This window comes from Lathyrus oleraceus, chromosome 6, assembly GCF_024323335.1.
Source record: "Lathyrus oleraceus cultivar Zhongwan6 chromosome 6, CAAS_Psat_ZW6_1.0, whole genome shotgun sequence".
Lineage (NCBI taxonomy): Eukaryota > Viridiplantae > Streptophyta > Magnoliopsida > Fabales > Fabaceae > Lathyrus > Lathyrus oleraceus.
Window position 1 is genome coordinate 262,351,871 of NC_066584.1, and position 8,656 is coordinate 262,360,526.

Sequence of the window (8,656 nt, forward strand, 5' to 3'; positions counted from 1 at the left end):
AAATAAGGGATTTAGTTGGTCTACTTATAAGAAGGTGAGGAAAGAACAGAGAGTTGGGAACGTACGTGAAAGAATTGGAAAAGGGAGAGTTAGGGAAAGAGGCAAGGGTAGGAAGAAGAAGAAGAACACCATTGTAGAAGAGCTTAGAGCTTACAATTCTAAGGTAATGGAGGGGGAACTATTCCTATAAGAGTGTCTAATCATGAGATGGTAGTGATGGGTCCTTACCCTCTTAGGTTAGTCTTATGCCATATTATGATTGTTGTTGATTTGTGACCATGATTGTGATAAATGAATTGTAATTGTTGTGGCTATAGCAATTGATTTTTGTTGATAATGATTTTTGAATTGTTGATGAATTTTATGTTTGTTGTATGTTAAGGGTTTGAGATGATGATTATGATGATGACAGGGTATGAAATTGTGAATTTATTGGATTGACTATATGAATATAAGTAGTGATTGATATTGATATGTTTATGATTGAGTTTAAAACCATGAATATTTTTTGTGTTGATTTCATTGACGTTTTTGGGATTGGAGAAGATGAAAATCGTGCTGGAAAGTTTAGAAAAACAATAACTTTTTGGTAACATCTTTGTGTACGATTTTGATTATAACTTTTAACTCGTAAATCATTTTGAGACGGGGTTTGAAATGTTGGGTAGCAGAAAAAGAAGGCTATAAATTTGTTTCAGGGATACAATATTTTTGATGATGATTTCTTGGACGTTTTTGGGGTTGGAGAAGATGAAAATTATGCTGGAAATTTCAGAAAAACAATAACTTTTTGGTAACATCTTCATGCACGGTTATAATCATAACTTTAAACTTGTAAATCATGTTGGGACGAGGTTTGAAGAGTTTGGTAGCTGAAATAAAAGGAAATAACTTTGTTTCAGGGATAAATATTTTAGGTGATGATTACATGGACGATTTGGGGTCGGAGAAGATGAAAATCGTGCTAGAAATTTCTGAAAAACATCAACTTTTTGGTAATGCCTTTGTGCATGATTTTGATCATAACTTCAAGTCGTACATCATTTTAAGACGGGGTTTAAAATGTTGGGTAGCTGAAATAGAGGGCTATAACATTGGTTTTGGGATAAAATATGTTTAACAATTTTATCAGAGGTCGTTAGCAGGTGGAAAAGAAGTGTATGATGTGACGAATATGGACGAGGTCTGTATTGACAAATTATTTGATGCGTGTGAATGATTGGAAGGGTGTGTTTGATTATATTGGTGGTAGTCCATAAGGGTGGATTACATTATGCATGGTTGCAATTGTATGATCGATTGTGGATCACTAAATATTATTATAAATGTTGTGTTAATTGCATTATTACCATGCCATGCATTCATCGTTGATATGTTGAAGGAGATACATCATAGGTCCGAAGAGGGACGAAATACTTATCCGGAACTCAGAAGGGGGAGTTCGAGATTTAGAAGGAGGAATCTGGTTCATATGATAAACCATTGATGAGAATTTATATGACATGCATCATGTAATATTGTCGAGTCTCATTGCATTGTAATTATGTTGTGCTTGTGCATTTGTTGTGGAGAGAATGTGATTGTGAATGAATGTGATTTGTGTGTATAAATACTACTCTAAATTATTATACACCATCTATTATATGAATGAATTTCTCACCCCTTTTGTGTTTGTTATGTCTGTGCTCCCTCAGAGTACAGACAATCAGGTATCTGAATAGTTTGAGATATACCTCATGTTGTTATCAGTCGAGTATACTAGTGGAGTTTCTTTGATACGTAACACTGAGGAACATGCTATTTTCTTTATGTTATTCTGTTACATATCTTTTAATTTAAATTATTTATTGAACCATTTTTGGTATGGATGATTTGTTGGAGCTCTGGATGCCATACTTTTGTTTAGTTCCGCTGTTAGGACTATATTTTTGGTTAAATGAAGTAACATTCAGACTTCTCTGATTGTGAGGTGACATCCCATTTGGATAGAATTATATTTTATTTATTAATTATTGAGTCGGGAAGTAGGGTGTTACATAAAATTCAAGGCCGACAAGGGTGGAGAGTGCATGTAACACCCGAGGCCGAAGAGGGCGGTGAGTGGTCACCGAATTCACATCAAAATAAAAGGCATCTTGAGGATGTGCATGAATGAGACTACATGGTTGAATAAAGACTTATAAGGATTGATTGGTACTACCTATACCAATTAGTTGCATCTTCTTTTTGATAGCCTAGCAAATAAAAACTCCATAATTAAGGAGGTTTAACTTGGAGTGGTGTTTAGATGGGTGACCTTTTGGAAAGTTACCCGAAAAGCGTGTGAGTAAGGAAAAAGCTTGCTGAAAAGACCCGTCTTAGTTTGTGGGATCAGTCGGTAATCTTGAAAGTAGTCTAGGGCGTTACAAATGGTATCAGAGTCAGAACTTTCCTAGTACGATGTGGTTCACGGACAAACCAATTGGAAGCTTGTGGGTATGTTACACCCGAGGATGAAGAGTGAATGCAACACTCGAGGTCGCCGAGTTCACATCAGAATGAGAGGGATTATTAGGTTGTGTGGGAATGAGACTGCTTGGTTAAAAGAAGGCTTATAAGGATTGATTAGTGCTACCTATACCAACAAGATGCATCTTCTTTTCGGTAGCCTAACAAATAAAAACTCCATAGTGAAACGTGTTTGACTTGGAGTAGTATTTGGATGGGTTACCTTCTGGGAAGTTTTCCAGAAAGCATGTGAGTGAGGACAAAGCATGCTGAAAAGATCTGTGTTGGTTTATGGGATCAGTCGATAATCCTAAAAGCAGTATGAGGCGTTACAGAAAGGACGTACGTGATATATATACATACATACGTGATATATATATAATATTAGGGTTCAATTTATCTAAACTCTAATCCCGATTTACCCACAACAAAAAATTAGCTATATCCATAATAATATCCACAATATGAGCTATAATCAACAATACCTATAATATTCTCCACAATATGAGCCAGACTCAATAATCTCCACTTTGAAGAATATCAAACCAATATGAAGACTTCCTGCATGCCGATTCATCTAGAAAACTAAGGAGGTACACCTCCTGTTTAACACTGATAAACGTATAACAAGTCCAAAGAATGCTTGAACTTCTCACTGATAACTGGCTTGGTCGATATGTCAGCTGCATTCTCTAAAGTATGAACCATTTCAAGTAATATTTGTCCAGATTTAAGTAACTATTTGATCTTGTGAAACCTTGCATCAATATGCTTGTTCCTGACACGATACACCTGATTGTTTGCCAAAAAATGGCACTCTGACTATCATAATGCGACCAAGCTCCACCTTGATCAACACCTAAATCTCTCACAAATCCTACATACCTGTAATACCCCAAAATTTACCCTTCTTTTTTCTTGGAAGCATACGCTTTACACCTCATGCATGCATTCATTTTTAGGTCATTTAGCATTTGCATTTCATCATGGCAATCGGAATCGGATCCAAGAAGCTTGAACATCATCCGGGACACTTTGTGGGCTCTATTTAGATGATCAGTCAACACAAGGGAAAGACTTGAGTTACTTCCAACAGGGGTCTATTCGTCAGTCAAAACGTTAATCTTGAAGGAGCAAAGGTTTGTTCATGAGCTGTCATGCTCTCTAGGCGAAGCCCACGTATTTTTAATTAAAAAAAACGAAAAAAAAACGGAAAACGAAAAAAAGAAATAAAAATAAATAAATAAATAAAAGAAAAAATCTTGGACTTGGACCTCTCTCATTTGAGCCCACAGGTCCACAAAAATCAGGTTATAAATTCAGAGTTTCAGTGAAACAAAAGGCATTCTTTTCCTATTACCCTGTCTGAGAAAAAGATAGTGAGAGAAGAACCCTGGGGAAAAAGATAGTGAGAGAAGAGATAACAGAGTTCAGAGCAACCTCCAGGCAACTCTGAAAGGTTCATTCTGACTCACACATTTTCAGCTCAAGCAAACCCTAACATTGGTTTGCAAATCCAACCGTGCCATTTGATTTCAACCTATCTCTCCAATCAGGTTTGCCCTTATTCCCATTACCTTTGTGCTTTGAAGTTGAATACTCTGAATGTTTGAGGTATGATGGATGAATTTCATTAGGTTTTTGCCCACGGGTTCATAATTATGTATGAATGTATAAATAATGCCTTGAATGCTTAATCTTTTAATTTCTGAAGTGTACGCCATAGGGTTTGAGGTTTCTGAAACCATACTGTTATCCATGAAAAACCATACTGTTTTGCTCCAATCTGACTTACGTTTGTCATAGCATGTTTTCTCCTAATCCTTATCTTGTTTCACTAACCCTTTTGTTGTGTTTTTGTGAAGGCTCACATGACTTTTGCAGGGATAGCTCGCTGGATATTCCACTTTGCTTGTGGGATACCATTTGGGAGATTTATTCTGATTGCCTTGTTGGCACATTTACTTTATACATGTTTGTTTTGTATGTGTTCGTATCCCCGCAGGTAGCGCGGTTCCTTCGTCAAGGACTGCCTTTTTGCATGAGCATCCCTAACCTTACCAACTCATTGATTTTTCTTCTCCTACGAACATGTTTACTCCTTCTACTACAGGCGAGTAAGTCTCCAAAGGTCGAGCATCCGGTAGATTGCGTAGTAACGTCGTTCGTCCAAAACCCAATCCATAACCCCGTAGTTAGCCGAACTACGGCTTGCTCTGATTCTCATGCCCGATGAGATACGTAGGCATAAGACACGATGTCTTAGCGAGCACACATCCCCCCAACCCATAGGTCAGCCGAGCTACGAAGAATCTGGTTCTCATATTCAGATGAGATACGTATGCAGTGGATGCGACATCCGCGCGAGTCATTTTCATTTAACCCCTTTTTTAGTAAACAGCACAAGATAAACTCACACCCTTTAGACAAGAACTACAAAAGTGGATCCCGTAGCGTACTACAGATGCGTAGGGGGTGCTAATACCTTCCCTTCGCATAACCGACTCCCGAACCCAAGATTTGGTTGCGAGACCTTGTCTTTTCCTTTCCTCTTTTCAGGTTTACTTCGAGCGTTTTCTTTCCCTCCTTTGGGATAAATAACGCACGGTGGCGACTTTTCTGTCATTTTCTTTCGCCGGTTGTTTTTTCGCACACTGTATTTTTCAGGTTGCGACAATACCATAAGGCTTCTTTGGAAGATTCACCTACCGATATGTACTCTGCTTTAGTTGTCAACATGACCATTATGGATTGAACTAATGTTTTCCAAAAAAATAGGTCCTCATGCTAAAGTAAAGATGAACCCTTTTGTAGACCTTCGTCGTCCATATCACCAACATAGTTTGAATCAACATATCCTACAATTGAAGGATCACCCTATTCATTATTAAACATGATACCATAACTCATAGTACCTTTCAAGTACATGAAAATCCAATTGACTACTTCTCAATGATGATTTCCTGGTTTGGACATAAACTTACAAACTTTACTTACAGCTTGTGCTAAATTTGTTCTAATGCAAAATATAACATTCATTAAACAACCAACAACACTGACATAAGAAACCTTTGACATATATACAACTTCTATGAATGTCTTTAGACATTAATCCAATGAAAGCTTAAAGTGATTCACCAATGGAATACTCAGAACCTTGAACTACTCATGTCAAACTTGTTTAACACCATTTCAACATGATTTTTTTGCAATAATTTTCTAGCACTCATATCCCTGTGAATTTCCATACCAAGAATCTTGTTAGCATCACCTAAGTTTTTCATTTTAAACTCCTTTCCTAATATGATTTTCAGTAAATTTACATCATGTAAATGAGTAGTAGCAATCAACATATTATCAACATAAAGTAATAGGAAAAAAACCATCATCAAGGCTCACTACATAAACACAACAATCATACTCACCTTCTGTAGCCAATATGAAGCATGTACGAATCAAAGCTCTTATACCATTACTTTGGAGACTGCTTTAAATAATACAAAGACCTCTTTAATTTACAAACTAGTCTGCCATATGTAATGTCACTAAACCTCTTTGGATCCGTGTAAACTTTCTCATCTAGACTACCTTGAAGAAATGGTGTCTTCATATTCATCTTATCTAAATGGACATCTTATCTAGCTACCAAGGCTAACACGGCCATGATAGAAGTTTGTCTGACGATCGGAGAGAAAAATCATCATAGTCAATTCCCTTCCGTTGTGAGTTCCCCTTTGCTACAAGATGAGCCTCAAACTTTTTCCCCTTCTTTTTTTATTGCTACTGGCTTTCTCTTGAACACCAAATTACAACTGATGACCCATTTTCCCTTAGGAAGCTGAACAAGCTCATATGTTTTATTTTTCTCCAACGATTCCATCTTATTTACCACTACACCCATCCACTTATATTTCTCCTAGATAACTATAGCCTCTCAAAAAGTAGAACAATTTCCTACACTAATTATAAGTTCATAGGATGCCAAGTCTTCATAACCATATCTTTCTAGTGGTTTGGTTGAACGATGCTCTCTATCATGTATCAGAATATAATCATGTATTCCACCTAAAAATTTAACTTCATGGTCAATTTCACCATCAGAGCCTAGTTCCTCATGTTGTTCAGGCACTAACTGCATATTGTACATATGTGGTAGATCAACATCCACCTAAATCACTTGTTTGCTAAATGTTTCTCCTTCAAATGTTGTTACACTTGTTGCAACTGTCTGCTACTATATTAACTGATCATAAAAAATAACATCTTTGATGATTACCATTTCCTTTTAATTGGATCCCATAACTAGAACCCCTTCACACCATTCGCGTAAGCGATTAAGACACACTTATTTAAATTTGGATCAAGAGGTAGTTAGGAAACTTTGGGGAGATAGAATTACACGTCCATATCTCATATGCAACCTCCCCCCTCCAATGAAGCCCGTGGGGAGATATTGATAAAATAACATGCTATGCTAACTACCTCTTCCTGGAAACCTTTTAATAGTCCAACATTTAATAAGAGACCTCTTGCCCTTTCAGTCATGGGCCTATTAATTCTCTTTGTCATATAACTTTTTTTTGTGGTTTCTTGTGAACTAAAAATTTCTTTGAATGGAGTGATCTTCACAAAAACTCTTGAATTTCAAATAAGTGTACTATGTCCCATTATACGGTCATAAATATTTAATTTTTTTGCCTATTTAACTATTTACCCTACCTTCTACAACTTGAATTTAGTAATGACTTCATATTTCTTCTTCAAGAAATACCCTCAAACCTTGCGAGAAAAATCATATGTGAAGGTAAAAAAATACTTGAAACCACCTGTCATACCCCAAAATTTGCCCTACTTTTTTAATTCAATTCTCACAGCTTATGGTTTTGTTCATTTGCATACTTTTTTTCTATTTGATCATGCATTCATCGATATTTAAATATGCTAACAAATTCATGTCAAAGGTTTGATGATAATAGATTTAATCGGTTTAAGTGGATTTTCGAGATGAATATTATTTGATAATTATTCGGGTTTATTTCCCGTATTACTTGTGGTGGGGATCATCTCTTTATTTGAGATTCATAGTTATTTATGAGGTTTGCTTGGATTCAAAGAAAATGACAAAGTTGGAATAAAAGGAAGATTTCATTCATTTATTGGAAAATATCACTTCTCAAAAGTATTAAAAATCATGGGTTAAGCCACTCAAAATTCAAGTCAAAAGTGGTAGAAAAATCAAGGCATATGCATGAAAATATAAGTTAATTACTAGTAACTCTTTGCCTTACATTTTAACTTAGTACTTTTGCTAAACTCCAACACTATTGGTCTTTAACTACCCTTAACTACCTATTTCTCCACAAACCATCAATTTACCAAATTACCCTTAACTACCATAACTTCCAAACTAACACAAAACTTCCGAACAAACACAAATCTCAACTTCCATTTTTTCACTCAATCCTAGCAACTCTTAACAATTAATCCTATGGTTGAAATTCATGATCCGCAACTAAGGATTAAATTAATTTCTAACAATTGATAAATCAATTACTTGGACCATAATCCAAGGGTGATCATTCACCTAACAATTCTATATAAACATGTTATTTCTCATAATTTTGGCCTAAACTAATATCACTAACCTAACTTAGAAAATTCACAACTAACCATTATTTTTTCACCATTTTTTCTTCTATTCTCTCTCAATTTCTCTCTCAATATTCATCTTCTCCCTCACCCTCACTAAAGTTCATTTCCATCATCATTTAAAACTTCATATTGAATTTCTAAAATGGTGGAACTTAACCATCAACAATTTCTATATTATCATTAACAATTATCAATAAACGATTCAAACATTATCATCAAAAATCATCAATCAACAATTTCTACAACAATCATCATCTAAAGTTTATCAAGATTTATCAACAATCATCATCCAAGATTCATCGATTCAATCTTATTCATTAATATTCTACATTCATGATTCATCTTCTACATTCATTCATCATCAAAAATAGTTATCAAAGCTTGAAAGTTAATTGGATTAATGAAACTTATTCTTGAAGTATTTCGGGTTTCTTTTCGGCACTCTGATTTTCAACGCTAACCAGAGCAAATCTCCGCTCCGTCGGTAATCCTTTATCTCTTCCACACCTTTGTCGTG